This window comes from Schistocerca gregaria, chromosome 5, assembly GCF_023897955.1.
Source record: "Schistocerca gregaria isolate iqSchGreg1 chromosome 5, iqSchGreg1.2, whole genome shotgun sequence".
Classification (NCBI taxonomy): Eukaryota; Metazoa; Arthropoda; class Insecta; order Orthoptera; family Acrididae; genus Schistocerca; species Schistocerca gregaria.
The window spans coordinates 531687847-531709195 of record NC_064924.1 but is presented as its reverse complement, the minus strand read 5'-3'; positions in this window follow the sequence as shown (position 1 = coordinate 531709195).

Here is a 21349-nt window from a genome sequence, read left to right as displayed (position 1 = left end):
AGATGATGAAGAAATTGAAGAAATGTACGATGAAATAAAAGAAATTATTCAGATAGTGAAGGGAGACGAAAATTTAATAGTAATGGGTGACTGGAATTCGAGTGTAGGAAAAGGGAGAGAAGGAAACATAGTAGGTGAATATGGATTGGGGCTAAGAAATGAAAGAGGAAGCCGCCTAGTAGAATTTTGCACAGAGCACAACTTAATCATAGCTAACACTTGGTTTAAGAATCATGAAAGAAGGTTGTATACATGGAAGAACCCTGGAGATACTAAAAGGTATCAGATGATTATATAATGGTAAGACAGAGATTTAGGAACCGGGTTTTAAGTTGTAAGACATTTCCAGGGGCAGATGTGGACTCTGACCACAATCTATTGGTTATGACCTGTAGATTAAATCTGAAGAAACTGCAAAAATGTGGGAAATTAAGGAGATGGGACCTGGATAAACTGAAAGAACCAGAGGTTGTACAGAGTTTCAGGGAGAGCATAAGGGAACAATTGACAGGAATAGGGGAAAGAAATACAGTAGAAGAAGAATGGGTAGCTCTGAGGGATGTAGTAGTGAAGGCAGCAGAGGATAAAGTAGGTACAAAGACGAGGGCTGCTAGAAATCCTTGGGTAACAGAAGAAATATTGAATTTAATTGATGAAAGGAGAAAATATAAAAATGCAGTAAATGAAGCAGGCAAAAAGGAATACAAACGTCTCAAAAATGAGATCGACAGGAAGTGCAAAATAGCTAAACAGGGATGGCTAGAGGACAAATGTAAGGATGTAGAAGCTTACCTCACTAGGGGTAAGATAGATACTGCCTACAGGAAAATTAAAGATACCTTTGGAGAGAAGAGAACCACGTGTATGAATATCAAGATCTCAGATGGCAGCCCAGTTCTAAGCAAAGAAGGGAAGGCAGAAAGGTGGAAGTAGTATATAGAAGGTTTATACAAGGGCGATGTACTTGAGGACAATATTATGGAAATGAAAGAGGATCTAGATGAAGACGAAATGGGAGATACGATACTGCGTGAAGAGTTTGACAGAGCACTGAAAGACCTGAGTCGAAACAAGGCCTCCGGAGTAGACAACATTCCATTAGAACTACTGACGGCCTTGGGAGAGCCAGTCATGACAAAACTCTACCAGCTGGTGAGCAAGATGTATGAGACAGGCCAAATACCCTCAGACTTCAAGAAGAATATAATAATTCCAATCCCAAAGAAAGCAGGTGCTGACAGATGTGAAAATTACCGAACTATCAGTTTAATAAGCCACAGCTGCAAAATACTAACGCGAATTCTTTACAGACGAATGGAAAAACTGGTAGATGCAGACCTCGGGGAGGATCAGTTTGGATTCCGTCGAAATGTTGGAACATGTGAGGCAATACTGACCTTACGACTTATCTTAGAAGAAAGATTAAGAAAAGGCAAACCTACATTTCTAGCATTTGTAGACTTAGAGAAAGCTTTTGACAATGTTGACTGGAATACTCTTTTTCAAATTCTAAAGGTGGCAGGGGTAAAATACAGGGAGCGAAAGGCTATTTATAATTTGTACAGAAACCAGATGGCAGTCATAAGAGTCGAGGGGCATGAAAGGGAAGCAGTGGTTGGGAAAGGAGTGAGACAGGGTTGTAGCCTCTCCCTGATGTTATTCAATCTGTATATTGAGCAAGCAGTAAAGGAAACAAAAGAAAAATTTGGAGTAGGTATTAAAATTCATGGAGACGTAGTAAAAACTTTGAGGTTCGCCGATGACATTGTAATTCTGTCAGAGACGGCGAAGGACTTGGAAGAGCAGTTGAACGGAATGGACAGTGTCTTGAAAGGAGGATATAAGATGAACATTAACAAAAGCAAAACGAGGATAATGGAATGTAGTCAAATTATATCGGGTGATGCTGAGGGAATTAGATTAGGAAATGAGAAACTTAAAGTAGTAAAGGAGTTTTGCTATTTAGGAAGTAAAATAACTGATGATGGTCGAAGTAGAGAGGATATAAAATGTAGACTGGCAGTGGCAAGGAAAGCGTTTCTGAAGAAGAGAAATTTGTTAACATCGAATATAGATTTATGTATCAGGAAGTCATTTCTGAAAGTATTTGTTTGGAGTGTAGCCATGTATGGAAGTGAAACATGGACGATAACTAGTTTGGACAAGAAGAGAATAGAAGCTTTTGAAATGTGGTGCTACAGAAGAATACTGAAGATAAGGTGGATAGAGCACGTAACTAATGAGGAGGTATTGAATAGGATTGGGGAGAAGAGAAGTTTGTGGCACAACTTGACTAGAAGAAGGGATCGGTTGGTAGGACATGTTTTGAGGCATCAAGGGATCACAAATTTAGCATTGGAGGGCAGCGTGGAGGGTAAAAATCGTAGACGGAGACCGAGAAATGAGTACACTAAGCAGATTCAGAAGGATGTAGGTTGCAGTAGGTACTGGGAGATGAAGCAGCTTGCACAGGATAGAGTAGCATGGAGAGCTGCATCAAACCAGTCTCAGGACTGAAGACAACAACAACAACAACATATAGATATCATATTTAGTAAAACAAATAAAGCCTATGTCTGTCAGAAAATTCATTACAGTATTGTGTTAAAATTTGTAGTTATTTAGTTAAGAACTTTTAGAGATTTGTGGGAACTATGATTCTCATACAGCAAGAATGTGTAGCCTATATCTATCTGAATGTTCATTAGAGTACTATGTAAAAATCTGATGTAAATTAGTCAAGTACTTTTCATGATTTTTGGTAACAACAATAAACAATGACTCATCTTTATGTTGTAATATAATTACAAACATAACATATCTCAAGAATGTTCCAGAAATGTAGGTACTAAATAACAAATAATTTCTGGTGGTTGGGTGGTTGGGTCTGAACTTATGACCTGCAACATGCCAGCCAGTGAAGCTAACCACTATACCACACTGGTAGCACCATGAATTAAGGCAATATTGTGGAGAAATGGGTTAACCGCAAACTGGGGGATTGTTTACAGAATGAATTTTCACTCTGCAGTGTAGTGTGTGCTGATTTCAAGTTTCTTGGTAGATTAAAACTGTGTACCAGACTGGGTCGCATGCTTGGGACCTTTGCCTTTTGCAGGAAAGTGCTCTACCAACTGAGTTACCTAAGCATGACTCACAACCCAACCTCACAGCTCTGCTTCCAACAGTACCTCATCTCTTGCCTTTCAGACATCTTAGTTGTTCCTCCTCATAGCTTACAGGACTGGCACTCCTGGAAGAAATGATGTTATGGAGACATAGTTAAGTCACAGCCTAGGGTATGGTTTACAGATTGAATTTTCACTCTGCAGATAGGTGTGCACTGATTTTAAACAAGCCCTCAGGCTGTGGATAAGCCATGTCCCTATAATATCCTTTCTTTCAATGATGCTAGTTCTGCAAGTTGACTTCTGTGAAGTTTGGAAAAATAGAACACGAAGTATGGCCTAAAGTAGATATGTGATGGCAGGCTGTGAGTCCTGCTTGAATAGCTCAGTCAGTAGAGCCCTTGTCATTGAAAGACAAAGGTTCAGGTTCAAATTCTGGTCTGGCACACAGTTTTAATTTGCCAATGAGTTTAAAATGAGTGCACCCTCTGCTACAGAGTAAAAATTCATTCTGTCAACTATTCTCCAGGCTGTGGTAAGCCTTATCTTTGTGATATATTTTCTTCCAAGAATGCTACACATGCAAATTTTGCAGAACTTCTAAGTTAGGAAGGGAGTCAGAAGAGAACTTGCCAATGAAAGGCAAAGGTCCAAGTTTCGAGTCCCAGTTTTGCATACTGTTCTAATCTGGCAGAAAGTTTTAAATCAGTGCTCACTCCACTGCAGAGTGAAAATTTGTTCTGGAATACCAAGGCACCACATTTACTCAAATGTAAGCCAACTTTTCTTTTGATTTTCAGGGGCCAAAAATGTGTCTGTGGCTTAGATTAAGAGGTAAAGCCTATGGAAATACTGAAAAATGCCACTAGAAGCTGCCATAAGTAATGATTTTGCCACAGAAACAGTTGAGTTAGTGTTCTGAGTACACCTCTTAGCTTGTTCCAGCAATAGAAAAACATTTTCTGTGCCAAAAGTGGCCACTGTTATAAGGTATAAGTTGTGCTGAATTATTCTGTTAGGGGGCAGCAAGAAAAGTGCTAACCTGTGAGTGCAGAAATTATTCTCATTAAAAAACATGAAGTTAAAAATCTCATTCTGGAAACATGAAGCTGCTTGACAGCACATCGGTTTATAATCAGATTGCACACCAAAAATAGTTATCTGCTTTGTCAGATAGGTAATGTTGACCAAACTCCAGCATATTTTGATATTCCAACAGATAATGCGGAAGAAGCCAAAGGGAAACAAAGATGTCGAGATACTGTCTGCAGGTGGTAAAAAGCAGTGCATGTCTGTCTTGCTTGCTTATACAGCTGATGGCCATAAACCGACCATTCATTGTTTTTAAATGTAAGGTGTTCCCTAAGTCTGAGCTATTTCCCAAAAGTGTTATTGTACATGTTAAAAAAAAGTGGAAATTCACATGGGATGTCTTTTAAAGTGGATTAAACTTGTAATATAGCATATCAGTAAAGGGGAAATGGCATCATACACTTGGACATGTAAATTTTAATGATTTAAACACATTGTGTAAACATCAGTTAGCTGATGGTTTGCCAAAAGAATTTATGAAGTGTAAGATTTGTATTGAAAACAAAATGCATAGTTGTTTTTTTTATTTTTTATTTTTTTATTACCAATAAAGCAAAGCAAAAGAAACACTGGAAATTATTCATATTGATTTGAATGCACCTAACTCAACTCATGGCTTGCAGGGGGAAAGATATCTTCTCACTTTTATTGATGATTATAGTAAAGCAGCTGGAGTCTACAATATCAAATCTAAATGTCAAGTTTACTTGCTGATGAAAATAGCTGGTTCACAAGGGTCATGGTGTTAGAGTAGATTAAACGTGTAGGAGAATGTTCTGTTGCCTTGCTAGGTTTGCCAAACATGCTTGTTCTAAATTTGTTACCAGGTCATGCTACTCTAGCTGTAAAGAGAAAATTAGTATACAGTACAGTGGACTTGGCTGTAACTCCAGGAGGGGTGAAATCAATTCAACACCAATTAGATGTTTGTTTAAACAAATGATTGAAGGACAAACTTGAAAATGTGTTTGCACAATGGCTAATAAAATAAGATAGGCAATTAAATTAAGACCTATCGCATATGTTAATCATGCAAGCTTGTTTCAAGTGTGTGATTTGATTGCTCAGTCTTAGAAATACATCCTGAACAAAACTGTCCACCACACATTCTAAAACTAGTGTTTTTCTAATGTGCTTGATGGAACAGAGGATGATGTTCTCTACAAAGAGAATAGTGGCAAGTTAACGAGTGATGATAACTCAGAATCATCTGAATAATGATCAGAAACAGAATGTAGGCCTATACATGTATGACAGTTTGATAAAATTTCTATTTTGTTCTTCCACATTTCATTACTAAGTCATTTTCTTTGTATATATATGTATATAAAGAAACTTCCCACCACCACCTACTCCAGTCCTGTAACCTGGAAGGTGTACACGATCAAAGGCAGAGCCACGTGTGAAAGCACCTATGTGATTTACCAACTGACCTGCCTACACTGTGACGCTTTCTATGTGGGAATGACCAGCAACAAACTGTCCATTCGCATGAATGGACACAGGCAGACAGTGTTTGTTGGTAATGAGGATCACCCTGTGGCTAAACATGACTTGGTGCACGCCCAGCACATCTTGGCACAGTGTTACACCGTCCGGGTTATCGGGATACTTCCCACCAACAGCAACCTATCCGAACTCCGGAGATGGGAACTCGCCCTTCAGTATATCCTCTCTTCTCGTTATCCGCCAGGCCTCAACCTCCGCTAATTTCAAGTTGCCGCCGCACATACCTCACCTGTCTTTCAACAACTTCTTTGCCTCTGTAATTCCGCCTCGACTGACATCTCTGCCTGAACTCTTTGCCTTTACAAATGTCGGCTTGTGTCTGTGTATGTGCGGATGGATGTGTGTGTGTGTGTGTGTGTGTGCGTGCGCGAGTGTACATCTGTCCTTTTTTTCCCCTAAGGGAAGTCTTTCCGCTCCCGGGATTGGAATGACTCCTTACCCTCTCCCTTAAAACCCACTTCCTTTCGTCTTTCCCTCTCCTTCCTGAAGAAGCAACCATCGGTTGCGAAAGCTAGCAATTCTGCATGTGTGTTTGTGTGTTTTGTTCATGTGCCTGTCTGCCGGCGCTTTCCCGCTTGGTAAGTCTTGGAATCTTTGTTTTTAATATATTTTTCCCATGTGGAAGTTTCTTTATATATAATAGAGGGAAACATTCCACGTGGGAAAAATATATCTAAAAACAAAGTTGATGTGACTTGCCGAGCGGGAGCGCTGACGGGTCGGTGGATACACGGGCTGGCACGGGCATGCACGCGGAGTTCGGGCTTCCGCGGCCAACGGTTGCTTCTTCGAGAGGGGGGGGGGGGGGTGATAGGGAGGGACGAGGGGATGTGGGTTTTTTGGGGGGGGGGGGAGGGGGGGGAGTCGTTCCAGTCCCGGGAGCGGAAGGACTTGCCTTGGGGGGAGCGGAGGGACGGGTGTACGCTCGCTTGCGCGTGCATGTCTGTCCGCGCGTGCACGGACACAGGCAGACATTTTCTGCTTGTGTCTGTGTATGTGCAGATGGATGTGTGTGTGTGTGTGTGTGTGTGTGTGTGTGTGTGTGTGTGTGTGTGTGCGCGAGTGTATACCTGTCCTTTTTTCCCCTTAAGGTAAGTCTTTCTGCTCCTGGGATTGGAATGACTCCTTACCCTCTCCCTTAAAACCCACATCCTTTCGTCTTTTGGTTGCGAAAGCTTGAATTTTGCATGTATGTTTGTGTTTGTTTGTGTATCTATCGACGTGCCAGCACTTTTGCTTGGTAAGTCACATCATCTTTCAGTGAGCCTATTTTTCTATGATGAGAAGACATGCTGTGTATGTTTCTTATGTGTGCATTTTTGTGATAGTTATTTGCATCTTTTTGTTCTATTTAGTGTTGCAAATTTGTATTCTTGGTTGACACATTATTGGGGGTTTCTCCCTACCAAGACTCACCTGTGATGTCACCGGTCACAATACACCTGCATGTAGTTCCTAACTACGGCCACGTGTATTATAGGCAGCCATACCCTAACTCATTTGTTGATCGAGTTGGTGGTGCACTGGTTAATACAATGGACTCACATTTAGGAGGACAATGGTTCGAAACCATGTTCAGCCATCCAGATTTAGGATTTCCATTATTTCCCTAAATCGCTCCAGCAAACAGTGGATGGTTTCTTTGAAAGGGCACAGCCCTTTCCTTCCCCATCATTGTCTCTAATGATCTCAATGTCAATAGGACAATAAACCCATTCTTCCTTCCTCCCTTCCTTCATTCCTTATCTTACTTAATTTGTTGAACAACATTGACAGTTGTAGGAGATGTTGCAAGACAAAGAGACAATACTTACAATTCTTACTTTGTATGAATCACTTGTGTTGGAAATGATTTGTATAGACAAATTATACTGTTTAGAATGCTAAAAAAGTAATCTAATAAAGTATCCTGTTTAATCTCTACTAGGGATGATACAAACTAGTGACTTGATTATGCAGAATTGAATTGAATTGTGTTTTTTTCATCTCATGACGTACATTTGCAATCCATTGGTTTTGCATACAGGAGACATATCAAAAATTTATAATACAGTCACAATGATTTTCACATTAATAAATCATAGCACTGCAGTAAAAAATAACACTCTAAAGATATTTCTTGGAATATGCAACACATTGTATCCAGCTCAAATTTCCAGTTTGATCTGCATGATTTCATTTACTGAGTAATAACACTTCAGTGTCAGTACCTCATATAGCTTTCTTTTAAGTGAACCTAAATTCATCTGCTTCAACTTATTCCCTTTTTATTTATTACAAATTTTCATTCCCATGTATTGAGGTCACTGAGCATACAGTCTGAGGTGGTGGGTGGGGACCATAACATTTTCTTTGTTTCTAGTATCATGTGAATGGACAAAATGGTTTCCCTCGAATAATTCATATCTGGTGTACAAAAATATAATAATCTCATATATGTATAAGGATGGCAGAGTTGATATTGTAAGTTTTCTAAATAATGGTCAACATGGTACTTTGTGATTTGCAGTGCACATATTTTGAATGTTTTTTTCTGTTTTTTAGTATCCACACTATGTTTGTTGAGTTACCCCAAAAAACAATACCATACCTAATAATGGATTTGAAGTAACTTGTATATGCTACTTTTCATGTGTGCATGTCAATTGTAGTTGATAACATCTGCGCTGAAAAATTCTAAGCTGCTCAGTTTGTTTGCTAGATATTCAATGTGTGCGTGCCAGCTCAAATTTTTATCTACATTTAAACATAAGAATTTGACTGAGTTAACTTCTTCCATGTCTTGAGTGTTGTGTACAATCTTAATCTTCTCACATTTTGACTGCTCTTCACCCTTTAATAGTGTGATACACTATCAAGTTATAATGTAACATTCTTGGATGAAAACATTGAAAGACAACGTACTTCAAATGGGAAGACTGACATACAACTTGCACACGAGTTGTTATACAGTCTGTTGGGGTCTTATTGACACCAGCTGCCCCAGGTACACTCAGAATATTTTAACAGATATCATGAATTCCCACTGATGACAATGTTTGTGATGTAATAGTAATTTTAAATGTACAACAGGTGAAATTTAATTCAGTGGGGATTATTACAAATGAGTAGTGCTTCCCAAAAATCTCTGAGAGATGGGGTCACACTATACTTTATCCTCATATAATAAGCCACATTTTTAGTGTCTTTTAAAATTACCTATCATCTTTCATTAGTCATTGTGTGTAAATATTGTTAAGTTCACCCTTAAATGGTTTGTTAATTTTTTTTAAAATAAACATCTAATGTCTGTAGAATTGACATCGTCCCTCCTAGGATTACAGCCAAGTCCATTCAATCATATACAAATTTTCTGTTTACAGCTGGAGTAGTATGACTTGCTAACAAATTTAGAACAAACATGTTAGGCAAACCTAGCAAGGCAACAGCACGTTTCCCTACAACTTTAATCTACTCTAACACCATGACCTCTATGAAGCAGCCACTTTCATTAGCAAGTAACCTTGATTTTTAGATCTGATAGTGTAGACTCCAGCTGTTTTACTATAATCATCAATAAAAGTGAGAAGATCTCTATTTATTTATTCTTTGCCCATGGACTCCACCTGAAAATCCAGCTGAGGGTATTGGGTGTGTCATACAATAGGCTATTAACATCAAACTTGATTTCATTATATATAAATGAAACAAATAATTAAATAGAAATAGTCTAAAAGCATACAAAGGCATTACATGTTTCACATTATATATACACACAAATCCAAACAACATGCAGAAATGATAATTTTTAAAGGTACATTTCAGTAATGATATAACATATTTAAACACCATCTTAGTATTCACTCAAACTATATATACATTTCTCTGGGAGATATAGTTTCAAATGATTTTTAAAACATTTTAGGTCTGTTTCTTTTTTAATGATTTTGGGGAGTTTATTAAAAAACCTTTTGCCTGCTTCTTCAGGGGCAGTCATAGACAGTTTTAGATTTCTGTTTATCGTGTAGTAATTTTAATTTCCTCTTTACCGTGTTTGTGTACATCTTGATCTAGGAGGTGTTTATCGCTTGACCTTACCACTATTATGCTTCGGTATATGTACAGTGAATATACTATCATAATATTATAGTGTACAAAAGCTTGCCTACAGGTCTCTTGTGGTGGTATTTTTGCAATGCATCTCACTGCCCTTTCTGAATTGTGAGTATTCTTTTTAAGTTGCCCGCTTGTGCACTTCCCCATGTATGAACTGAATAAGACAAATGTGGGAAGACAACTCCATAATACATTGATCTGAAGACTTTATCATCCACTGTCTTAGCTGTTTTATGCATGATGAAGATCTGTTTCTTTATCTTTTTACACAGTGCATCTACGTGCTTCCCCCATGCCAAATGTTTGTCTATTATAGTTCCTAGAAAGTTTGTGCTGGTTACTTCTTTAATAGTCTTTCCATTTATATTATAATTTTCACTATGCTTGGTCTGAAATACTACATTCATTGTTTTAGACTGATTCATAAACAGGTTGTTTTGTGTTAAATATTTACTTGCATTTTCGATATTCAGGAGTGCTTCCTTTTATCAAGCTTCTCCTTTGTGTCAGCTGTGCAAATGATTGTTGTGTCATCAGCATACATTATAAGTTTCTGATTTATATAGCTACAGAATTCATTTACGTAGAGTATAAATAGTATTAGCCCAAGCACGAACCCTTGCGGCACACCGTGTTTAACTGTTTGCAATTCTGATCTGTAGTTTGTTGTATTTCTCCCACTAATATGTCTGATTTCTGTGCATTGTTTCCTATTTGTAATGTATGATTTAACAATGTCATAGCATTTTCCTCTAATTCCATACTGATATAATTTGATCATTAACTTTGAGTGGTTCACACAAACAAATGCCTTAGATAGGGCCATAAAAATCCCGCAAGTCTTTTGTTGCCTGTCAAGTAAATTAAGAATGTGCTCAATTATATCTGTTGATGCTGTTTTTGTTGACTTCCCTTCTCTGAAACCATGTTGTGATGAATTCAGTATACTGTACTTTGTTATAAAACTTACAATTCTATTCTTTATTATCATTTCATAGATTTTAGCAAATGTTGAGATAAATGATATTCGTCTGTAATTTCCTAATTCATTCCTGTTCCCTTTCTTAAATATTGGCTTCACTTTACTTGCTTTCAGTGAATCTGGAAATATACCTCCTTCTTTTACTTACTTTCAGTGAATCTGGAAATATACCTCCTTCTATCACAGCATTAAGCATGTGTGTCAATGGTTTTAATATACATTCTCTGCATTCCTTTATGAGATGTGATGTGACACCATCCAAGCCAGATGAATGTTTAATTTTAAGTTGTTTTATTAGGTTTGACACTTCTGTATCTGTTGTAGGCATGAAAACCATAGTATGATTTGCATTTGTTTTATTTTGTCTTATTAATTCATCTGCTGCAGTAATATAATATCTGTTAAAAGTATTGGCTATTTCTAGAGTGTTTGCGTTGCTTTTCCCACTCATCAGTGGGCAGATGTCCTCTGTCTCTTCTTTAATGAAAGACCATAAACCTTTTGAGTAGTTCTTTCCCTTATCTATAGGCATCCTGATGAATGATGCTTTAGTTTCTCTGATAAAACTACAGTTTTCTTTCTTTTTTATTTTATACAGTGTGTTGTAGGCCTCAGTATTTTTTTGTTTGGAGAGCTCATAATACACTCTCAGATTATTTCTGGCATGGATTACTTCTCCAGTTACCCAGCTGCTTGTGTCTGTGTATGTGCGGATGGATATGTGTGTGTGTTTGCGAGTGTACACCTGTCCTTTTTTTCCCCTAAGGGAAGTCTTTCCGCTCCCGGGATTGGAATGACTCCTTACCCTCTCCCTTAAAACCCACATCCTTTCATTTTTCCCTCTCCCTCCCTCTTTCCTGACGAAGCAACTGCCAGTTGCGAAAGCTCGTAATTCTGTGTGTGTGTTTGTGTGTTTTGTTCATGTGCCTGTCTGCCAGCGCTTTCCCGCTTGGTAAGTCTTGGAATCTTTGTTTTTAATATATTTTTCCCATGTGGAAGTTTCTTTCTGTTTTATATACTTCATTTTCTTGTTGAGATGTGTGAAATTGCATATACTGAGTTTTCTGAATTTTAGAGTTAGTCCGTTGCACTTAAACCAGTGTAGGATGTCAACGAGTACAGCATTACATTTATTTTCTAGGTCACTGTTAGTTCGACTTTCAAGCAGAATAGTGGTGTCATCGGCAAAAAGAGTAAATTTACACTCGGTGTCTGTGCAAAGTGGGAGATCATTGATGAAGATAAGGAAAAGCAAAGGTCCTAGGATGGACCCCTGAGGCACACCACACTTTAATGTGCCCCAATCAGAAGAAATGGGACTATCATTGGCACCATTAATTATCACCTTCTGTTTTCTGTTTTGCAGATATGATTCTATCCATCTACCAATGCTACCTCGCAAGCCATAAAAATTAGCCTTATGTAAGAGAATGTTGTGGTCCACACAGTCAAAGGTCTTAGACAAGTCACAAAAAATTCCAATAGGTGACATTTTATTATTTATTGACTCTAAAATTTCATTTGTGAGAGAAAAAATAGCCTGCTCAGTTGATCTACCTTTTTGGAATCCAAACTGGTTTCTGTTGAGTATGTTGTGGCTGTTAAGATGTTCTACAATTCTTGTATACATTAGTTTCTCTAATACTTTTGAGAAACTACTTAGTAGTGATATTGGACGGTAGTTAGATAAATTAGTTTTGTCACCCTTCTTGAAAAGTGGTTTCACAACGGCAAGCTTTAATCTCTCTGGGACAACACCTTGCTGGATAGACTCATTAAAAATGTGACACAGGACTTGACATATGTGGTCACTACAATGCTTCAGTATTTTTGGTGAAATGTTGTCAATACCAGTGGAATTTTTATTTTTTAAGGCCTTGATGGTATTTTTAACTTCAGTAATAGTAACTGGGGCAATACAAATTGGGTCATACGTGTTAGGGTTAGCTCTGTGTAATAAATGCGTAGCACCATTTAAGGAACCGTTACAACCTACTTGTTCTGCTGCAGTTATGAAGTGATTGTTGAATATGTTGGAAACTGTTACAGGATTATGAATAACCTCATCCTTTTAGCTTATCTCTGTGGTATTAACATTCTTGTTACTCTTGCCACACTCTCTCTTTATAACATTCCAAACTGCTTTTATTTTGTTCTCAGATTTATCAATTTCAGACTTAATATACAGGCTCTTGGATTTGTTTATCATCCTTTTTAAAATTTTACAATATAACTTATAATGAGACCTTTCAAGGGGATCATTTGATACTCTTAGTGAGGCATGTAACTCCCTCTTAGTCCTGCAAGAAATTTTTATACCTCCAGTAATCCATGGTTTACTGGAAGAAACCTCATTGTTCTTTCTGACAGTTTTTTTTGGGAAAGCCATTTCAAATACAGATATAAATTCATTTAAAAAAAAGGTTAAATTTATCATTAACATCTGATGTGCTGTACACTGGCTCCCAATCTATCTGTGACAAATAGTCGTTAAAGGCAGACACAGTTTCAGTGTTTATACATCTATAGGACCTATAGGTGTGGGTGATTTTATTGCACAAACTGATGTTATTTACTTTCAGAAGTTGTCCATCATGGTCAGACAGGCCATAAATTACTTTGCTCACACTAGCACTGTTGACTCTATTCTTGTCAATGAAAATATTATCTAGAAGGCTCTTGCAATTTTCTGTAACTCTAGTGGGCCAGGTAACCATCGCAGCCAAGTTGTAAGAATTCATTAAGTGGTCCAGGTCAGTTTTGAGGTTGTTATCAGTTAAGAAGTTGACATTAAAGTCACCTACAATTATTAAATTTCTAGTTTTAGAGAACAATTTGGTCAAAAGAGATTCTAACTTATTCATAAAGATGCAAAACTTCCCTGCTGGAGCTCTGTAAATTGCAAGCACAGTAAGTAACATGTCCTTTGCAGAAATTTCAGTCCCGCAAACTTCAAAATGTTGATCTACACAATACTTACTTAGATCTAAAGATTTATAAATGATTTTACTGTCTATATAAATTACAGCACCACCTTTCTCCTTACTTGTTCTGCAGTAATGAGTAGCTAGATCATACCCATCAAGCTGCAGCCCATCAATTCCAACTGTTACATGATGCTCAGTAAGGCATAAAACATGAGGACGGTCAACAGTGTCCATGTCCCCTAAATTTACAGATAAAAACTCTAATTTACTTTTGAGACTTCTGATATTTTGATGAAGAATAATAAGATTCTTATAGCTACCTCTACTGTCCTTCTGCTGGTCTGCTTGTCCATTAACACCGTTTGTCCCCGTTGCACTCAAAACTGTGTTGGATACATTAGGACCTATGTCGCAGCTGGAGATTTGTTCACTAGATGTCGTTGGCGAGGTCGGGTGGGTGCTGGCCATAAAAAATCACTGTTTCTTTTTGGAATTCTTCTTTCTCTCGTAGAAAATCTTTTATCCTTGGAGATACTGCATCGGAATTATTTTCCAGTCCTTGAGGTTCTTTGGGTGGAACTTCATCATATGGTATTAATATGTCATTGGCAGTGACAGGGTGAGACACAGCTATACATCTGTTTCTTGTATTCACATTGGTTCCCTGTCTATCTTGGCATGAATTGGTGTGGCCACTGTGCTGACTGCTTTGTGGATGTTGCCAACTGCTGTGACTGCCTCCTCAATAATGTCTGCCATGTGTCCATGAATCTCTGCCCTGACTGGCAGCCACCACTCTTGAAATGTCAAGGTTTACTACATCTATAACTCATCTGGTCCTGGTAGTAGCTCATGCACATTTTCTTTTTCAGTGGAAAATGCATTGGATTTTACACTTTTATTCCCACCCTTGTCTTTTAAATCCATCATCTGAAGTTTACTTTTAACATAGTTGACTGCCTGATCTTCTTCTTTCAAAACATCAATCATGTCCCCAATGTAACTCAGGCATTCCAGCAAGGTTTTCAACTTGTAGTTTAGCTTCTCCTTTTCCTTCACTTTCACACCTCCCAATTTTAATCCATTCACTATTTTTTAAAGTAAATACTAAAGAATATTGCTGTGTCACTATAGTCTTTTGACATTAGTTTGTCCAACTTGTTTCTGTACATAGTTGTAGTGTCATTGATTCTTTGGAATATGATTCATCAAACATTTTCATTATCTCAAATGCAGTTTTCTTATCACTCACAAATCCTAGTTGCTGATTTGAAGTTGCTCCATATATGCAGTTAGTTCATTGCAGACAGATTTTCTTCATCACAAGCACCTGCCTTGCCCATGCTTGTTTTCACTCTTGAAGCCACTGTACAGCATTTCATTTTCAGACACATTTCCATTCTCCATTTCTTGTTACCATAGACTTCTCCATCAAACACCAGTATCTTAATGTCAGTGATGTCCAATTTCACAAAGCACACTTTATGAATAACAATCTTCTTTTTAGTTCACAACTGATCACTACTTTTCTGAATAACTCTCTTCTTTTTCAGTTTACAACCATGCTCTGCTACCAGGTTAAAATTATTAATTTAGAAAAAGATAAATACAAATATATCTGTCTTTATACAGCAATCACAGTCATGGCATGGATCTAACTAACTATTGTGCAGTAAAAATATAATTCACATTGTTGAGAGATCTATTGATACACTCAATACTATCCATATAAATATACCACATTTCAACAGTCAGAATCCAGCAGAGTTTGGCCTGCATTACCTGTCTGACCCAGAAAATTATTTTTGGTGTGCAGTCTCATTATGAAACACAGAAGTGAGGGGAGAATTCAGCCACTAGCTGGACACCTTCAGTGATCATGGACATTGACCCTATCAGCTCACAACAGCTAGTACAGGTCAGTTGTAGGCAGCTCACTTACATGTTGTGTATGTAATGCAGTACTGTGCTAGGACAGTGTGTGAGGAGAGTGTGTTTATGGCATTTCACACCAATTAAGTGTGGGTGTGTATGCGGATCATGGGTGATAACTCAGTAGTATATCTCTCCACATTCATCTGTGCAGTGCAAGAAATGCTCATGAATGCATAAAATCACTTTCTTTCTTATTTTTGGTATTTTTCTCTTTCTCTTTGCAGTGAACTGAAGTTTTTAATGTGTGTATTGTTCAAGTTAACTGAATTTCAAAAGCTTTTCTATAACATGTGGAATGGCTAAAGTTTGCTGATATATAGATTTTTTGTTGTACAAAGAACCTTTCATCACTTAAATACTTACCTGATTTGGACTATTTTGTTAAAGTAAATAACAAAATGTGGGGTGAAGAATTTTGGGAAATAGGTTTCTGTGTAATTTCTTCCAATGTGGGCTTTCAAATATCATGAATTTTGAAATGGACTGAAATAATATGTAATTGTAATTTTCAATATGATCTTGCACCATAAAGAATTTTGAAAAATGTGTTTCTCTGAAATTTTCTTTCAGTATGGACTTTAATATTTCATAAATATTGAAACTGACTTGAACAAAATGTAATTGTAATCATCAGTTGGATATTGTGGTTTGAAAAATTTGGACAGATGATTTGCTATGTATTTCTCTTTCAGCACAAACTTTTATATTTCACAGATTAGGAAATGATCTGAAATGAAATGTAACTGTAATCTTCAGTTTCATCTTGTGGTGTGAATATTTTTGAAAAATGTCTTGCCACGTATTTATCTTTCAGCCAGGGCTTTCTTATCTTATGAAATTTGAATGGACTTAATTGTAATATGCAATATGATTTTATCAGGTTTGAATAAGTCTATGTCTTTTAAAATTGAATATATTTTTGCTTAAGTCAGAAAATAGTAGGGATGGATGGATGTGGTTTTTTTTAAATTTATTTATTTATTTATTTCTTACACCATGGATCCAACTGTGACAATTTCACATGGATGTAGTGTGTGTCAATTTTTACATTGTCAATGACAAGTACTTGTACACTATGTTTACAGGTAAAGAATATAAAGTTACTTAACCACTACAATGATCCATAACACAATATAATGGAATGAGAATCCTTAGACCTACAGATTACAGGTATAAAACAAAGTAAATTAAACCTGAAAAGGTCATATAACCCAGAATGTTAAATATAAGCAGTTAACACTAAAAGAGTTACATATGTGACAAGAATGTTCAGCGTAATGTTCAATTTATATGATAATACATCTTATTTTAAGGCCGTTTCTCACTGTGTTTCATAAACTCTTCCAAACTGTAAAATGACATGGCTAAAAGAAATTGCCTCAGAAGCTCTTTAAATGTAGATTTGTTGGCAATTTCACATTTGATTTCTGGAGGAAGAGCATTAAATATCTTTATACCAGAGGACTGTACACCCTTCTGCACAATCTTCAAATTTTTACCTTCAGTGTGGAAATCATGTTTCCTCCTTGTGTTATACTGATGGTATTCACTGTTACATTTGTATAAATCAGTGTTTTTACTTATGAAACACATAAGTGAGTAAATATATTGAGAAGTAGTTGTAATAATTCCCAGATTCCGGAATAGGCTTCTGCAGCTGCATCTAGGATCTACACCAGACATCACTCTTACAACACGCTTCTGAGCAATGAATATTTTCTTTGCAAGAGGTTGATTTCCCCAGAAAATAATTCCATATGCCATCAAAGAATGGAAGTAACCATAGTATGCAGCTTTTTTAATGCTTAAGTTTGCACTGTCAGAGATGATTCGCATTGCAAAAACTGAAGAGCTGAGTCTCTTGTAAAGATCTAAAATGTGATGGGACCAGTTTACTCTACAGTCAATCTTCACGCCTAGAAACTTTGTTACTTCCACTCTTTCTATGACCTGTGTGGCATATTTAACAGTCATTTCTTCCTCAGTTTTGGCAGTTGGGGTGAACTGAATATAATTAGTCTTACTAAGGTTAAGTGAAAGACCATTTGCAGTAAACCATTTCATTAATTCTATAAGAATAGTATTAACAGACTCTTGAACATTTTCACATTTAAGACCATTAACCATTATGTTAGTATCATCTGCAAAGATGGTAAAATTGCACTGAATCATTGAAGAATAAGGTAAATCATTTATAAATAACAGGAGCAGTAAAGGACCAAGAATAGAGCCCTGTGGAACTCCACAATTTATGTCTCTCCATTCCGATGAAATCATTCCACCACACAAATTGTCTGACTTATGTAAGACTACTTTCTGTTTCCTCTCTGTCAGGTATGACTGAAGCCAGTTATTTGCTACACCACTTATTCCTAAATGGTCTGCCTTCAGTAACAGTATTTGGTGGTTCACAGTGTCAAAGGCTTTACATAAATCACAAAATAACCCTGTTGTCATCATTTTCTCATTTAGAGATTCCAAAACCTTATCTATAAAAGCATATATTGCTTGTTCAGTTGACAGACCTTTCTGGAAACCAAACTGATGTTTGCTGAGAATATTGAATTTATGTAGGTGTTCTAAAATTCTAGAATACATGAGCTTTTCTAGTACCTTTGAAAACACAGTCAGGAGAGATATTGGTCTGAAATTTTTAACATCAGTTTTCTCCCCTTTCTTAAAGAGAGGCTTCATGATAGCATACTTTAGTCTATCAGGAACAATTCCTTGCTGCAAAGAGGCATTGAAAATATGACACAGTATATTGCTTACAGAAGTTCAACACTGCTTTAACAATTTGCTAGAAATATTGTCTACTCCACAGGAGTTCTTGGTTTTCATGGAGGCAATTGTTCTTTCAATTTCTGATACTGTAACAGGTCTAATATGCATTTGGATGATTTTGTTAGGGAAAGCATTTCGCAAAAAGGTCAGGGTATCATTCACAGAACCCTTGCAGCCTATTTGCTCAGACACTGACAGGAAGTGTTTATTAAATATTTCAGCTATGATCTCAGGATTTTGCACAAGATTCCCTTCATGTTTGATTATGAAGTTTTCTACAGCTCTTTTTTTATTGTTCCCTGTCTCCTTGTTAACTATTTGCCAGACAGTCTTCATTTTATTATTGGAGTTATCAATTTCTTTTACATAATACAGTGCTTTTGATGTCTGAATAACTTTCTTTAGGATTTTACAATACATGTTATAATGGCTGATTAATTCTCTGTCCCTTGACCCTCTGGTTGCAACATAAAGTTCTCTCTTATATTTACATGACACTCTAATACCCTTTGTGATCCATGGCTTCTTTAAGGACGAGGAAATATTGTTCCTAACAAACTTTTTAGGAAAAGCTTCTTCAAAGTGGGATAGGAATTCATTTATGAATATGTTGAACTTTGTATCAACATCATCTACTCTGCGAACTGAATTCCAATCTTCATGCTGCAGCTTATGGTTAAAAAATTCCAGGGTCTCTTTGTTCATAAGTCTGATTGCCTTCCAGGATGGGACTGCTTTCTTGACAGGTCTGTAGTCATGTAGAGTGAGGAGCTGTCCATCATGGTCTGATATGCCATTTACTATTGCAGTGACAGTGAAGTTCCGGTATAAATTTACATCTAAAAATATATTGTCTATCAGAGATTGACAGTCAGGTGTGATCCTAGTAGGAAAGTCAACCACTGATGTAAGATTGTAGGAACTCAACAAATTCTGGAATTCTACTTTGTTGTTGCATTCCATTGCGAAGTTGACATTAAAGTCCCCAAGTAAGATAATGTCATTATTTTTAGAAAATAAGGTTGATAGTAACAATTCTAACTGAACCATAAAGACTGTGAAATTGGTTCCTGGTGCCCTGTACACTGTAACTACTATTAATTTGGAACTGTTTAATGTCACTTCTATTGCACACACTTCAAACTGTTGGTCACTGCAATATTTCCTTACATCTACAGATCTAAAAGTTAAATTATTCTTAATGAAAATTACTACTCCACCTTTTCTCATGCTATCTCTACAGTAGTAGGTGGCAAGGCTATAACTGTCTATATGTAACATTTCAATTCCTTCTGTAATATGGTGTTCTGAGAAACATAAGATCTGAGCATTGTTCATAAAGTTTTTGTTATTTATGTTAACTTCTAATTGATCTAGTTTGCTTCTTATTCCCCTTATGTTTTGATGAAAAATGGAGAAGTTGTTTGGATTATTACCTATTTTGGTGGTTTCTTCTTTCTCGTGCCTGTGGTTAAAAAATCCTTCAGATGAGGAGGACACACAACTTTACGTTTACCTCCTGTTCTCTGTGATGATGTCGATTTTTCTTCAGTAGATGCTTCCTTCTTTACTGAAGATGATGAAACTGTTGACTTGCTTGTTGATTTACCTTGAGCTGATGCTGTCAATTCCCTTGAAGATGATGAAGCTATTGACTTGCTTGCAGGTGGGGATAAGATTGCTGTTGCTGTAGGCTCCAGGGGTTGTACTGCTGTTGCAGCTGGTGTTTCTGCTGGCAGTGATATTTTTGACGAACTGCATGTAGGCAGGTGCACAAGTGGTGTTGCTGTAGGTTCATAGAGTGGAAATGCTGCCTTTTCTTCTTCTGCAGTACATGTAACCATTGAGTTATCTCTGTTTGGTGAAGAAACAGAATCATCTGAGCATCTAGGTACTGAAACTTCTGATCCATTCATTTTCTTCGTTTTTGTTATTAAGCATACTGGCAGAGGGATTACAGCACGACCTTCCACTGTGTTGCAGTTAATAGTATTTAACAATTGTTTGCACATAGCTTCCTTTCCCTGTGTGTTCCTGTGCATACCATGCTTTGTAAAGTGAGCTCTCTCCATGCTGTTCGCGTCAATAAAGGTAGCCTGTGGGAAACTGCAGCAGAGTTTTCTTATTTTCCTGTTGACTTTGTTAATTTCTAGGTTAACACACGAGCTACTTATTAAGTCATGCCTATGTGGAACACTAAGCACGAAAACTTTTATATGTGAGAGTTTTTCCAAAGTTTCTTTGAGTGCTCTTGTTGCATGATGGCTTTCATTACGATAAACATCGTTTGCACCACCTATTATGACACAGACAGAGGAATTTTTTGTTAGCTTTTTACAGTTTTTCACAATCTCGCCAAGAGGTGCACCTGATTTCACAACACTAGTAATTTTGTAGCGAGATTGCATAGCTATCATTATACTGGCTACTCCTTTGGCATGGCTATCTCCTAATATACATATTTCACTTTTATTTGGTACTGGATTGACATTAAGTTTCTTCCCTGTAGATTTACAAGTTAAACTCATTTTTTTGAGGTTGCTGTTTTCATCATTGGCAGACTTAAACATCACACTCGCAGCATTTAATTGTTCAGTAGGCCTGTATAATAACAGCTTGCTGCACTTGTTAGTATTTGCCGAGAATAATGTTAACATAGGTTCGAAACCTACAGGATGCTTCCCATTGACCTACAATCATGAAATTTGGCAAGAAGCAAGGATTCAAATTAGAAGTAAAGGAAAAAATCCGAAAATTGTTAATTTGTAGCTACATAAGATGAAAAAATATTTTTTGTTGTCATTGTTAATCCATCTGTCTGTTTGTCTGTCTATCTGTTAAGACTCTTTTTCTCTGGAATGATTTGGCATTTCTAGTTCAGATTTATGTCACATACT